The sequence below is a fragment of the Molossus molossus genome, unplaced genomic scaffold (assembly GCF_014108415.1).
Source record: "Molossus molossus isolate mMolMol1 unplaced genomic scaffold, mMolMol1.p scaffold_m16_p_11, whole genome shotgun sequence".
NCBI classification, from domain to species: domain Eukaryota; kingdom Metazoa; phylum Chordata; class Mammalia; order Chiroptera; family Molossidae; genus Molossus; species Molossus molossus.
Window position 1 is genome coordinate 71,824,227 of NW_023425346.1, and position 15,576 is coordinate 71,839,802.

The 15,576-nt window shown below is 40.3% G+C and overlaps 1 protein-coding gene across 1 annotated transcript in view; it reads left to right on the forward strand.

Annotated features, from left to right (window-relative positions):
- Window positions 1–15,576, forward strand: part of PDE11A (phosphodiesterase 11A) — a 332,237-nt gene that overhangs the window by 118,661 nt on the left and 198,000 nt on the right. The gene's annotated exons all lie outside the window — the stretch shown is intronic.

Sequence of the window (15,576 nt, forward strand, 5' to 3'; positions counted from 1 at the left end):
GCAAGAAAACAAACGTGAAACTGGACACGATTATTAATTTCTAAAAATTTATATGGAAAAAAAAATAATCATGTGTAAGTAGCCAGAAAGTTTGTTAAAAAGACAAAGATAAAGAATGGACAGTTTTTTGCCTGTGAAGCTGTAAAAATCTGTTATAAAACTGGAGGCTAGCCCTGGCCGGTTTGGCTCAGTGGTTGGAGCGTCGGCCCGCAGTACAGAGAGACCCGGGTTCAGTTCCCGCTAAGGGCATGTACCTCGGTTGCAGTTTGTCCCCGGCTCTGGTCAGTCGTGAGGTGGCAGCCACTCGATGTGTCCCTTCACATCGATGTTTCTGTCTCTCTCTCTCTTCCTCTCTCTCCCTCCCACTCTATCTGAACAAAAAATGTAAAAATTTCCTCAGGTGAGGATAAAAAAACAAAAACAAAAAAAAACTGGAGGCTAGTTCCTCCTAAAGAAACAGCTGAACAGAGTCCAAAGACCCCAATATATATGAGAATTTGCATCAAGACTGCTCTCTTACTTGTGGAGTTTAGAACACTGTTGCTAAAAACAAAGTGTATTAGAGGACTAAGACTCTCAGATTTGAAAATGACAAACTTTATTTTACTGCGAGTATTTCAACAATAAAGATGTTTTTATAAGCATAAAGCAAAACATACAAATTTCAAACTCACCAAGCGAATCCACAATTCAATTATACCTTTCCCTTATTACCTGTGATTTTTATTTTTCCTTATTATTATCAGCAGACCTATAACTACTAGCAGGATGCTTCTTACACATTCCAGATCACTGTTGATGCCCCTGGTATTCATGGTAAACAGCAGAGAGCTCTTTCCTGTGCAGTGTGCTCCTTCAAGTTTTAGATGTGTTGTAACTCTACAATCCACAAAAGAAACATTCATAACCCTATGTTCTCAGCCATCCCCCTATCCACGCCCCACAGTGTGTGGGGAGTGTTGTAAATGCATTGAAAATTGTGTGGATGAAGTAAAAGGTACAGTGAGGTCGCCTGTATCCAGCCATCTTGGGCAAAGTACAGTGCTCACCAAGACAAGTCGTGCACACTTGCTCAGAACAGAGAGGGCAGTTGCCTGGGCAGGCTCAGGGATGCTTTCTGAGTCCTCCTTGCTGCCATAGAGGGGTAGGAGAGGTGGGTGGAACAAGAACTTGCAGACAAGCCATCTTGGAAAAGAGGCTCAGTGTGTCAAGATAAATAGCGATGTGAATGGCACCCTGCGGCCGCTAATTTTGGTCAGCTGAAGAGAATTAAAGGCTTTTATTACACAAAAATGGCTGTCATATGTGGCTTTTCCGTGCAAGGGAAGCTTCTGTTAGGCAGGAGTGAAATTACTGCCCAGAGGAGAAAGTTGGTGAGAAAATGCTCAAAGACAATAGACTGAAATTCTATATCACCAAATCATCCTAAATCAACCTCCTGATGTCTACTGCCTATGTTATTCACTTAAAGATAAGCACACAACAAAAAACCACCAGCATGAACTTATGCAAAGAAAAGATAAAAGAAAGGAGGAAATGAATGTGTAAACAAAAGCCAAATAAAGAACATGCACCAGAAAAATTGCTACCAGTTTTCAATGAAATGAAATGAAAGATAATATAATCTTTCTGGAAAAATAAGTGTTTAAAGAAGGGATATAAGGACTCAAGGGATAAATGATAAACAGTAAAAAAGACAAAAAGCAAAACACAAAACCATAGTTGGTAGAACTTGGAAAGAAATAGAAGAAAACTAACCATACAGAAATGAATATTACATTAAAAACATCAAAAAAGAAGGAAGGACACATCTAAAATACTTTCAGGGGCATGAAGAATAAAATTGAATATGAAATGGAAAATAATGCAGTATATGCCTGGTCGGTGTGTCCAGTGGTTGAGCGTTGACCCGTGCACCAAGAGGTTGCCAGTTCGATTCCCGGTCAGGACACATGCCCAGGTTGTGGACCCAATCCCCGGGGGGAGGGGGGGGTGTGCAGGAGGCAGCCAATCGATGTTCTCTCTCATCGATGTTTCTATCTCACTCCCTCTCCCTTCCTCTCTCTCTAAAATCAATAAAGGAAAAAAATTTAAAAAGAAAGAAAATAATGCAGTATAAAAAATTAAGAGAGAATGGTAAAAATGGAGTCACAATAAAAAAAGTTCAGAATAAGGATAATTGGTGTCTCTAAAGAGAACATGACAAATGGAACAAGAAGAACACTCCAAATTGTACCACAAGGACATTTTACCAAAATAAAGGCAAATTTGAATTTACAGACTGAAAGAACACACCATTTCTGGAAAAGTTACATTGATTACTTAGAACTAAAAATATTCAGTATTAAAGGACTTCAAAGATAATTAAAACATTTGCCCTGGCCAGTTTGGCTCAGCGGTTAGAGTGTTGGCCCACGGACCAGAGAGATCCAGGTTTGGTTTCCACTAAAGGCATGTACCTTGGTTGCAGTTTGTCCCCAGCCCCGGTTGGGGTTGTGTGGATGGCAGCCAGTCGATGTGTCTCTCTCACATCGATGTTTCTCTCTCTCTCTTCCTTCCTCTCTCCCTCTAGCTCTATCTGAAGATAAATGCAAAAAAAATGTCCTCAGGTGAGAACAAAGATAATCAAAACATTCTGTAGGCATCCAGACAAAAGAATCAAGTTACCTGTTGGAAGGAACTTATTCTGGTGTTAGACTTCCTTATAGCATTCTCCAGTGCTAGGAGAATATGTAGCAATAGCTACAGAGTCCTCAGGGAAAGAAAATGTGACCCCACAATTTTAAATCCAGTGAAATTCACATTCAATTATATAAGCCACAGACAGACATTTTTAAATTAGCAAAAAAGAGTTCAGGAAATATAGTTCCAAACTGTCCTTCCTGACAAATATAGGAGGTTGATATCCAGCCGAGCTGATGAAGAAGATAAGTAAGATTAGCGCTGAGTACTGAATGTATTCAAATGTAGAACTAAGGCTAAAAATGATAGGTCGTATGCTTGTAGAAACAAGTGTAATCCTTGTGTTATAAACCACTACAACTGCCCTGGCTCTCCATGTCCCCAAAGGGCCATAGGAGCAACGGATGCCCATGCATGCAATGGGTTGCATTTCCAAGGAGGAACATTTTACTTGGAGAATCCACCCCCTTTCCATTGAGTAGTATCAAGCCTGCTGTTTGGAGAGAGACGTTACCTCATCTCTCAAGTTTGCTCACTGCAAACTCAATCCTCTAAAAGGAACCAGCTAGAGAGAAATCAGGGCCTGGCAGGGTTGACAGACACAGGAAGACTGTGACTCAGGGCTCATGTGGTTGTGTCTCCCAACAGGTATCTTGCTTACATGTAATATTTTAATTTTAATGTGTTATATTTATAACTTTTCCTTTTGACTTGTGCTTCATGGTGGTTGTCTTTTTAAAAAAAAAACCAGCTTTACTTCCATGTTAGAATAACTTTATCTTATATTTTCTTTAACCCACCTGATATTTATGGTTTTTTATATCCATCTAGAATTTATTTTTTGCATAGTGTAAAGCTATGTATCTATGACTATTGTCTCAGAACTGTTTCTCCCCCACTTTGCAATGCCACTTATACATTATATCAAGTTTTCATATATTCCCGAGTCTGTTTCTGAGCTCACTAGTTTGTCCTACTGGTCTATTGGTCTGTTTCTGCACCAGTATCACAATGTCTAAATTTCTATAATTTTATAATCTTTTTGGTATCTGATTGGGCACGTCCTCAATGTTGTTCCCCTTTAAAATCAACTTGCCTATTTTTAACTTGTTGCTTTACACAGATTTTAAAAGCAGCCTATCAATTTCCATGAAAAACTCTGTAGAGATTTTGATTGAAATTGCTTTTATTTTATAGATCAACTTGGGGGATTTCTGCAAGTAATAGAATCTACAAGGGAAAATGGCTTAAACAATAAGATTTGTGTCCTATGTAACGAGAAGTCTGCAGGAGGCGGTTCTGGGAATTGCGCAGCAGCCAGATGATACAGTCAAGAGCCTGGGCTCTGGCCATTTTCCTGTGTCTGTGTCAGTGGTCCGCCCTCACCAGCTGGCTCCTAGCCTCATGATTCAGGGGCTGGCACAGCTCCAGGCAACATGGCAGCAGATAACTATCAGGAGGAGAAGAAAGGGAAACCTCACATGTCTTTCTTTTGTTCAGGGAGGAGAATGTTTTCCAAAAGGGGCTTTTTCTGTTGAATTTTCATGATCCATTAGTCGAGAACAAAATGATGCCATTCAAATCATGTATAGTCTTAATATTTTTGTTTTTCACCTGTCATTCTTTGATAGAGCTGTGTTCAAATCTTCAGCCTGAGATTTATCAATGTCATCTTGTCCAAGTCTTTAGGTTGTTGGCTTCGTTATCTACATTAATATTAATGTGTATGCATTTCTTAATTTGGGATTGCAGCTTATTTTTGTGGGAAAGTGATTTTGTTTATTTGTTTGTGCCAAAGTTTCTTGCATTCTTGTACTCTCCTCTCCCTGTCTACTAGTTTGCACAGTCCCTTAGCCCCTGTCAAGAACCAGGTCCAATATGGGTGGCGTGGGCCTCCCGCTCCATGGCAATACGACACTACACCAGAGGCAGCTTGGTTCAGTTTCTGGAGCTGAGTCATGTCTCAAAGGACATTTCAGACCCCAGACCCCAGGAGCAGCTGCCCTGTCAAGAGGTGCTGCCTGCCCTTCCTGGACCTGGGGCACAGCAAGGCTCCAGCTCCAGGCTTGTGCCTTGGAGAACCCCCCCGCCCCCTCCTTTCCCTTCTCTTGTCTCTTCCTTTCAACCTCTACGTGTCTTCCTGGTTTTCGCTTTCTGTATTTTATCAGTCTTTGCACTGTTTTTGGAAGAGAGCAGATGTGTCGAAGCATGAATTTATAACACCATCTCTGTTGGCATTACATACATTACTTTTTACAGTCAGGGAAAAAAAAGTACCATTTCAGGGGAAAAATATGCTCAAACTTTTCTTCCTTCAAAAATAACTTGTGTTTTTAGCTCTGGTGGTTTGATTCAACGGTTAGAGCATTGGCCAGGGACCAGTGAGTTGCAGGTTCGATTCTGGTTGAGGGCACGTGCCTTGGTTGTGGTTTGTCCCCGGCCCTGGTCGGTCATGCAGGAGACAACCAGTCCATGTGTCTCTCATGTCGATGTTTGTCTCTCTCCCTGCCTCCCACTCGATCTGATGATAAATAGGAAAAAATATCCTCAGATGAGGATTAAAAAATAATATTAATAACTTGCGTTTTCTCTATTTTATTAGAGTCATTTCAGGAAACAAAAATTTCTAATTACTTTTTTGTGATTCAAATATTTTAAAAAGCTGGTTATTGCAGATGTATGATATTTTATGGCCTCTCTACATTTTAGGGGGAAATGGAGAAAATAATTTAAATCTGATTGTAGAAGCTTGGTTAATCATACTCTTAATTCAGTGTTTAGGGACCGCAATCAAAGTCTTTAACCTGGTCGGTCAGATGTAAACCGGTCTGTTTACACAGTAGATGCCAAAAATAGAAATGAGAAATGCCTTTCTAGCCCTCTCTCCTGCCAAAATTAATATTTTACCTTTTTTTGCTTTTTTAAGTATTTCAGTCAATCAATTTCAAATGACTTTGTCAACGCTATTTTCCCCTAGGCTGAAAAAATGAGATGAGTGTTCCCTAGCCAACGTCGTCCACATTAGGAACTGTTGAGTCCTTTGAACTGAATATTCCTGCTAATGTTGTCCAATTCCAAGAACCTGTCCAGGCAATTCTATCACTTCTCTTAGTTCCTTTCTAGCTTATATATTTATTATTATCTCTTTCTTTCCGTGCTTAGTCAAGGAGAGCAAATGTAGATATAACCTTATGTCCTAAGGCACCGTCTCGCCAGCGTTAGTGTTCCTCTTCCGCAGAGCACCCTGATGGCTGGCAGCTACTTCCCCGGCCCAGACTCCATGAAATACTTTATAGCTGGGCTTATAAATGGGAGGCTGGTTCCTAGAGTTCAGTTTCTAAATCATGAGACACCAGCTACACTTGTGTTCTAACACGTTCCTTAACTTCTTGGTTCCTAGGAAATACACACACAATTAAGCCATTGAACTAGAAGAGCTCCCTGCATCCAGCCCTCCGGAGGAAAGGTGGGGTGGTCATCATCTGATCGCTCTGGAGCAGCCTGCAATTCAATCCCCTCCGTCCTAAATGGATGGTCAGTGCCCCAGGCTTTCCTTTCTCTGTCCCTTTCTTTCCATGTCCTCATCTTTCTTTAACTTCCCATTTCCCTCTAAGGAAGCTGATGTCAACTCTGCTTGACTTTTGTTCCAAGTGTTTTTTCTAGAGTGCAACATTTTTATACCTAACAAAATCTCTGATGATTATTATCCGATGAATATTTAATATGTCATATTATATATTTATATATAATAATTAGCTTTATTAATAATTATGTCACTATATTAACTCAACACACATCATTAATCATTTATATTAAATATATGATATATATTCAACATATATGCATGATTAATGATGTGAGTTCAGTGTGAGAACAATAAATGATACATCATTTACACAAGTGAAATATATGTATATGTATACATGATACATGTGTGTTAAACATACGTATGTGTATTTAAATATATACATATATTGACATGTATAAATTATATTATATCATATAAAGTATATAATAATGTATATAGAAAATCTCCATCTACTAAACTTCAGTCCCACTGCCCATTTCCACCATATCCTACCCCAAATCCCCACCACTTCTGACATTTTCTGTTTCAGTTAATAGAATCATCATCATGTAGTAAGGAAGTCAAGCTAAAAAGCGGAGTAGTTTCTTTCTTACTATCTTTGTTCAGTTTTGTCTGTGTTCTGTTGCTTCTATGTTGAAACACTTCCAGGCCCTCCCTCCCATCCTTTCTTCCACTGTCTCTACTCCGCCCTTCCTAATCTCTGACCTTGACATTTTTCTCCTGACTCATTTCCTTGCTCATAAACAGGCACTCTTCCTTTCCATCAATTCTTACTAGTATTTCTAGTTTTCTTTCTAAAACACGCATCTGCCTCTCCCATGTTTCAAAACATTTGGTAACTGTCTGTTACCTACACAATAAAGTTCAAACTGCCCAACATTCAGAGTCCATCACTTCTGCTGTCAACTTAACTTTTGATTCTCCCCTCCATCCTCAGCCTTGCTCTGTCCCTTTGTCCCCCTCAGCCCCGCCCCACATGGTCAGCTTATTCAGGTATCTGCTTCCGTGTCTTTGCACGTATAGTCCCTGTGAAAGACAAAATGCACTGGACAGTTAAGGACATAATTTCATCCAGGCTATTGTAATAGGGAGCACATTCATTAATAAGGAACATCTCTACGGAAGGAAAGGTGTCTGGGGTTTTACAAAGTGTGTAGAGAAGGGCGTTATCTGCATCATTTTTGTACATCTTGGGGAGTCATGAGAAAGGATGGAGACAGGTCTTTATTTTCAAATATGCTAGGGCAGTGTGGTCCTCGGAGGTTAGCCAATTCTGGAAGACATGGTAGGAGGATTTCTTTATCATTGCTGTTTTTTGGAGGCACAGGATTCAGATGAAGTGCAACTCTGTACTGACCATTGTCTGCGAACCCTGCCTCTCCCCATCTATTGTCAGTCTTTCTCTTTTTAGCTCAGTGCCCTTGAAAGCTAAATTACATACTGTGCCACTTGGGCTTTCTTGTTCCTGGCTTCCAGTTGACTTTTACAAACAAGAGGGATCAGCAGAAGACTCAAGGGCAGAAGGAGAGAGAGCTGGAGGTATTTACTCCTCTTGCTCTTTCTCTGCCAGTTGTAGAGGTGGCTGGATTCTTCCAAGTCTCGTCCCCACAGCTCCAGCTCCTCCAGGGCACCAGTAACAGTTCCCTCCCTCCTTCCACGCCTCCTTCTCCCCCTCACACTCTCTCGTGTTCCCTTAGACCCGGGGCTGCTTTCCAAAGCTGCTAGTCCCAGCTTTACAAAGTGGCCTACACTTCTGTAATTTTCCCTTTTATTGAATTAAGTCCAGTTAAAATCTTTTGAGTATTCTGTTTTCTACCAAAATTCTGATTTTGGAAAACTTCTCTCACTGCTAAGTCTGGGGCACCCCTGCTCACCCTTCGGGACACCCTCCTCTGTGCACTTCTTGCATTTCGAATCTACAACGTGCTGAAATGTTACATTTGTGAGCTGTTTCCCCTTCTGTACTATGTTGTGAGTGAACAGTGTCTGGTACACTAAGTATCTGATAAATGCTAATTGAGTGAATAAGTAATTAGAACAAATTACTCATCAGGATAAGTGAGAAATTTAGCAAGAGGAATGGTAGTGGATGATCATTTAATTCATTCTTTTGCCTTTCTAGAGTAGTCCTCTCGGAAAAATGGGGATTAAGGAAACTCTAACAACAACAAAAAATGAGGATGACTTAGTTCATTTCTGTTTTCTTTTCAGTGGCAAGAATATCTATTTGAGCACAATTTTTTGTTTCTGAAGTTGCTTTCACATGTTTTTTAAAATGGAGAGAAAAGAGACTAACTAGTGCTTGATAAATATCAAGTCAAAAAGTCGTCTGTCCATGGAGCTTTTCCAAAGAACAGCCAGAGACCCCAGGGGGTGTTTCGTTACTTCACTGTGGCATGTGTGCCACTCAGGGTGCAGCACCCAGGGCCGATCCGCAGCCGGAGCTGGGAACTCTTGTTCAGTTGCACTGACTAATTAACCTCTTCTGAGATTTCTTTTATAAGATTCTCTTTTGACTTAGTGTATATGAGTGTGTTTACTTATTTAATCTATGTTCATTTAGTGCATCTATAATAAAATCAGAATTAGATTTACAAAATAAATTTTTTTAATTAATAAAGCTGAGAACCATACATTGGTCCAAGTCAAGAATAAAGCATGGATTTTATTCTTTTTCATTTACACTTTTATCTGTTTTTATTAACCATAATCTCCACAGTGACACTATATATCCCATTAAATTTTATCAAAGCAGTTTAACTGTTTCTGCTCTTTTGTTTTTTTAGCCCAGGTGTCTGGCTGTAAATAATTTTCCACTTAAACGCATTATATTTTTAATAAATTTCTTTTAAAATATAAATTGAGGCATGCCTTCCTAAAGTTTTGCTTTTCAAACAAAAGATACATTTGAGAGTAAAAGTGGGGCACTTTAAATAATTGTCCCAGGACAACAGGCTTAATGAAAGTGGATGGTCCCAGGCCAGCTGGGACTTATGCATGTCCTCAAGTATATCCCCACCACTTGCCTTGGGCCCTAACATTTCTACCCTACAGTGCTGCTTCAGATTCTGACACCAGAGAGACCCTTTCTTTCTTTTTTTTTTTTTTTTCAGTATGTGCCCCTAGCGAGAACCGAACTTGGGACTCTTTGGCTCCAACCGCTGAGCCAAACTGGCCAGGGCCAGGAAGACCCTTTCTAAATTGTAGGTAAATTGCACGGGAACATTAATATATTAATCTATCATCAGCCTTGAACAATTTAACATAAAATAAGTAGTTGACCTGGTCCAGAGATGGCTCCAGACTTTCTATAAGGGGCCAGCTAGTAAGTATTTTAAGCTTTCGTGGACCACGTGGCCTCTGCTGTAACTACCCAACTCTGCTTTTAGAGCACAAAAGCAGCCATGACAATATTTACATTAATGGGTTGTCTTGTTAAAATCAAACTTGATTTATAAAAGCAGACGGTGGCCAGGTTTGGCCCACTCTAGGTCCGGGAGGCGGGCAGATCAGTCTACGTCTCTAGACTTGTATTGCTTCTCTGGTGTTCGTCTTGCTCTTCTCAACATGAACCAGGGCCCATGTGAATATTATATTGCCAAGGGTCCAATATTCTGGTGACTTTGAGGGTTAATTTGGTTGTGAGCCTAATTTCAGATTGCCCTAAATTCAGAGAATTTGTAAAAGGTTTCCCCCAGCATACCTGGGTTCTTGAATATATGATTCTGACTAGGATTTGTGTGACAATCTTAGATCCATTCTGGAATGAATCTGAAGGCCTTCATATTCAGATGTCCTGGAGTCAGACTAACTCTCTATACCTTGTGGAACCAAGGCTGATGTTTACCACTTTCTTGATATTATCTGGCGTGCAGTCAGCAGGGAACTTGTCCTCGCCGGTTCACTGCTCTGCTTTTATTTTACCACACTCTTGATGGGGCTCCAGCCTGCTCCCCTTTTATTCTTATATTGTGTGCTATCAACTGTAGGTCCTTAAAGGCTGAATTTCTCTTTTCCACCTCTTCAGATCCCCTTTCAGTACCTCTGGAACATACTCTTCTTCACAGCTTAATGGCCCATAATAGCTTTGTTCAACTGTCATTAGTTTTACATAAGAACATTTACATTATTTCTTGCGTAAAAGCATTTTTATGTACTTTTATACAGTTTTCAAGTATATAAGCACTTCATTTCTTCTTTGTTTATATTTTTTACTAAATTACCAAAAGCATTTAAGGCACACTTCAGCAAAAACTATAAGATTCATAGTGGATAAAAATTTTCTGAGTGCTTATTATATGCCAGGCACATAATAGAATGAAAGGCAAAATTTCAAATAAAAGAGAAAAAAGAGAAAGTACATGTTGTAAACAAAATCAGACCTAATCAAGAGACTCAAAATCAAATTATGCTGCAAAAAGATAAAACTTTGAACCTAAAGTTTTGCTCTGAGCTTCCCAAAGCCAAGGTAAAAGAAAAAATAATAACACATACTGTAATTCCTTTTGTTTAGTAAAAGGGATTACATCAACTGATCAAGAAAACTTTCCTGACCTCTAAATGTAAATGTCTCCCCCTTCAAAATATTAATTCTGTAAAGGTTCAAGACCTTATTTACTATCTGATTGGTAATTGTCTATGCTATTCAGTACTTGATACACATTGGATAGTCATTATTTAACCAAAGACCAGTCAACATTATATTGCCCTCAATTTTCTTCTGAAGACCTAGGAACTTAAAAATTATCACAAGGTGTGAAGTTAGGGAACATAGTCTACAATATTGTCCTTGCTTTTGCCACCAATGATAAGTCTGAGGGTTCCCAAGACCACCCTCAGCCTCATCAATTTGCTAGAAGGGCTCACAGAACTCACTGGAAGCTGTTATACTCATGGTTATGGTTTATTACAGGAAAGAATACAGATTAAAATCAGCCACAGGAGAGATGCATGGGCAGAGTCCAGGAGGGTTTCAAAAAGGGAACTTCCACTTGTCCTCTCTCCTTGGGGTCATGGATAGCATTAACTTCTCCCAGTAACAGTGTGACAACGTGCATTAAGTACTGCCAAACAGGGAGGGTCACCTGAGCCTTGGCATCCAGATTCTTCACTGGGGCTAGATCACCAAAACCTAGTTGGCTACCTGCATAGTTGACCTCAGTCTTTATTGAGGTTAACTGATAACAGTTGACCCAAAGACCCCACCCTAAATGACATTGTCACTATCTGGCTGGCCCAAGGCACCTGGGTAAACAAAGACACTTTTATCAAGGCTGGACATTCCAAGGTCTTAGAGGTCACCTCTCAGGAGTCAAGGGCAAAGGCCAGACTTTTCTTTGGATAAGGTTATCTCTCAAGTTCAACTCCATGGGTCATGAGTAAATCCAGCTTCTGACTTTGATCAGCACACCATGGGCTGGTTTATCGGGGGACACAGCTAGTACTCTCCATGATATGGAATGCTAAAGTTGAAAGATGCATAATCCTTGACCTTCCCTTTATTCATTAAACTTGAATTTAGAAGATAAGACAAATAAAATAAAATAAAACAAAATGTTAGGCCCTGATCCCCCCCCCCACACACACACACACACGATTTATGTTGGAATTAAAAGTTCTAACATTTTAGAAAAATATGTTTTTTCTTTTGGTAGTTTTAAAAGTTCCTCTTTTATATTTCAAGAGTTTACACATTCTGACATTTCATCAGGAGGTACCTTTTTAAAAAAAAATCTTATCCATTCTCTTTATGATTCTAGATCTATAAGTTTTCTAGCTTTAAAATTCCAGGATTTTCTATTCCACTTTTTGTCTTGTAAGCTGCTATCCTCAGCAGCTTAAAACACTGACTGACCACCTTGCTGGTTTTGCTCACTAATGAGTTCAATGAGTTCACTCATTCAGTTCACTCAGTTAGTTCTGAGACAGGCACAGAGAGACTGGGTGTAAGATCGCTGGGTTAGACTTAAACGTGGCTACTGTCATCTGGGACCACATAATTGTTCCTATGGGCGATCTTTTCTACTGCACAGAAATTATTTTCATTTCTACTTAGATGAAATCCATTTGCATAGCTGTAGCGCACACACACACGCGCACACGCACACAAATTATTTGTGTAGCATCAGGCTGTAAGAACAGCTTGTTGTTACCTCAGTGGGTCCCAGTACCCACAATCACCCTGTTTGCTTTGAACTTTTACCTATTTTTTTGCCCATTCTGTGTCCCTACCCTCAACATGTGTGTTCAAGAGACAGTCCTCATGATGACTTTCCCGTGCATGCCTTCCCTCCTTTCTGTTTGACCCGCTACATTCAAATTACCCAACGATAATGTTTCTGGGGTGCCACAAGTTACCCTACTGGTGACCCTCACTCAAGGCACTTACCCCGTGGCCCTCGCTCTGCAAGTTCCCAGCCTGACCTAAACTGGGCTTTGGGCGACTATGTGATTCTCTGGGCATGTCGAGCCCCCCTTTCTAGGACCTGTGAGTATAATAATGTTTAAATGCCTCATGTCTGTCAGAGTATAATTTCTGTGGCTGTGTTAGAGTGATTTTTAAAGACCCCCACAAGGGGAACCTAGTCCCCCATTTACAACCCAATGTGAATTGCGATCAGTTTTTCAGAAATTAATACCTATCCTTTCAGAGTTGTAAAGTATTCTAATCAATAGTAAAAAGTAAGCTCCATGAAGTGTTCTCAGTAGTAATGGAGAATTTCATCTGTATCTATCAGGTCAGAAATGAAAATAAATGGAAATTCTTCTTGATTTCCAAATGCAGAAACAGTTGTTAATGTGATTCATTTTCTATCAAGCCAAGTGTTTCACTTCAAATTACTTTTAGTCTCTGTTTATTCAAATTCAGGCATATAGTAGGTCCTCAGTACGTATTTGTGGAATTAATAAATAATGGCAGAGTTTATCTAACCACTCTGGCTGTGAAGGAGTCATGTCCCAATAATTTGCTGTTCCAATATAAACTGCTCAAGCGATGAAAGCCGTCAGTTGTGGGGAAGAAACTGCGGACTGTGGAATTAGGTCGACATGGTTCAAATCCCAATTCTGCAATATATTGGTTGTATGGTTTCCAGGAAACCACTTAACTCCTCTAGCCTTAAAGGTCCTTCATTAAAATAGGGGTCATAATATATACCTTGCTGGGATGTTGTAAGCATTGATACATACGTAAAGGATTGGTCATCATGTGAGCAGAATGCCTCACACGGATTTGCAATATAATGGTAGGACAGAGTTGTCTTAGTTCAGACTGCTATAACAAATTATCATAAACTGTGTACCTCAACAAACACATATTTCTCACAATTCTGGAGGCTGGGAAGTCCAAGAGGAAGGCCCTGGCAGACCTAGTTGTCTGGTGATGGCATCGTGTCTCCTCACACAGTGCAAAATGGAAAAAGAAGCAAGCTCTCTCTGTCTCCTTATAAAAACATCAATTCCTAAGAGGGTCCACCCTCATGACTTTTAAAGTTCCCAGAGGCCCCATCTTCAAAACCATCACTTTGGGGATTAGTCCACTTTGGGGACTACATATGAATTTGGGGGGGACACCAATGTTCAGTCCATAGCAACAGCCCAAAACATGTTAAAAATAAGAGCAGAATTCACTGTCATCTAACAAAATAATGGGAAAAAAATCACAAATGATGAGAGATCAAAGTGCAGAGTTAGGACTAACCCCATTTAAAAAAAATCTGTGCCAGTTCCCCATTCTGTGAACATAAATGCTTCTACGTTTATCCTACTATTGTTTTAACTTTCAGAATTATGGTTTGATGGATTTATTATTCGGTGATAGCAAATAGTCTCTTTGTGGCTCCCTGGCCTTGTGAACCCCAAGAATATTTCAGCTGGATCAAGATCTCTAAGTGCTTGGTTTTTGTTTAAGTCTTCAAGATAAGTGCTCCAGTTACTTTTGCTGAGTAACAAACTCGAAGTTTAGAGGCTTAAACCAACGATGTTACATGTTCAGAGGTCCTGTGGATCAGGAATTTGGAGAGGGCATAGAAAGGATGACTTGCCTCTGTTCAGGATATCTGGGGCCACAGCTGGAAAGGGGGTCAGGGGTCACTTAATGGCTGGGAACTGGAATCATCTGAAGGTTTGCTCACTCCTATGCCTGGTGCCTGGGCGGAGATGACTTCAGCACTGGAGCTGATGACCACAGCATCCGCGTGGGGCCTCCTCGTATGGTATAGTGGCCTCAGGGTGGTTGGACTTCTTACATGCTCACTCGGGGCTCCAGGCACAAGCATTCCATCAGATGAGGCAGCAACTGCATCGCCTTTTATGACAACCTCCAAAGGCACATAGCGTCTCTCTCATGTACTCTGTTGGTCAAAGTGGTCAGAGGCCCACCTAGATTCAGAAGAGATCAGAGACCTGCCACTTTGTAGGAAGGGGACAGCGCCCTATCGTGGAGATGGACGTGGGACAGGAGGTGCTGTTGTGTCATCTTTGCAAGATAGAACTTGCCGCAATGAGTGATGTTGTAAAGGCTTAGTTCACATTAGAACATGAAATGAAATGTCCAGACTATTTTCTTGCAGCCGAGCTGTCGTCACGGCTCTGCATTCCGCTAGTCACATTCACTTTTCTTTGTGCCGGGCTTTTCTCTTATCTTTTTCCTAAGGTTGCATTTTCTTAGTTTGGGTTCATTACCCCACTAATAAAGCTTTTTAAATATTTAATCTATTCCCAGTTTCCAAATCATTTTCTCAGGTGCCCATCAATTCCTTGTAAGTGGTTAATTTAAAAGGCTTTTGGAGCGTGACTGCGTCTGGCAAAGGCAAATCTAAATGTCAGCCTTGGAAGCATCCAGTGACATTCAGCTGACTCCTTTCAGTATAAGGACCTCGTTTTTCTATCCGCATATCTTAGCAAAAGAGGGTAGAAATGGCGCCTCTCCCCCCGGCATTTTTAGTGGTGTGAAAGAGCTGGGCCTATAGAGTCATGCAGACTTGCTTTAATCCCAGTTCCCCCATTTGGCTGTGTGAAACTGAGCAAGTTTTTAAAATATTATGGGTTAGTGTGCTCATCTATATACTGAAGATAAAAATTCCTACTTTACAGAGTTATAATAGGAAATTAAATGATCAAAAAAGCTTCTAATGTAGGGCCTGGTTGATAGTAAGAACTCAAGAGTACTAATAATAAGACAAACTTCCTTTACATATTCTGTGACCGTAAATTTCCTTTCAACATAATAAATTGATTAAGTTCTTTCCCTGCATGTGCTGGTTTCACTGGACAGGTCAGGGAGGAGGTGTCCACACTGGGGACAA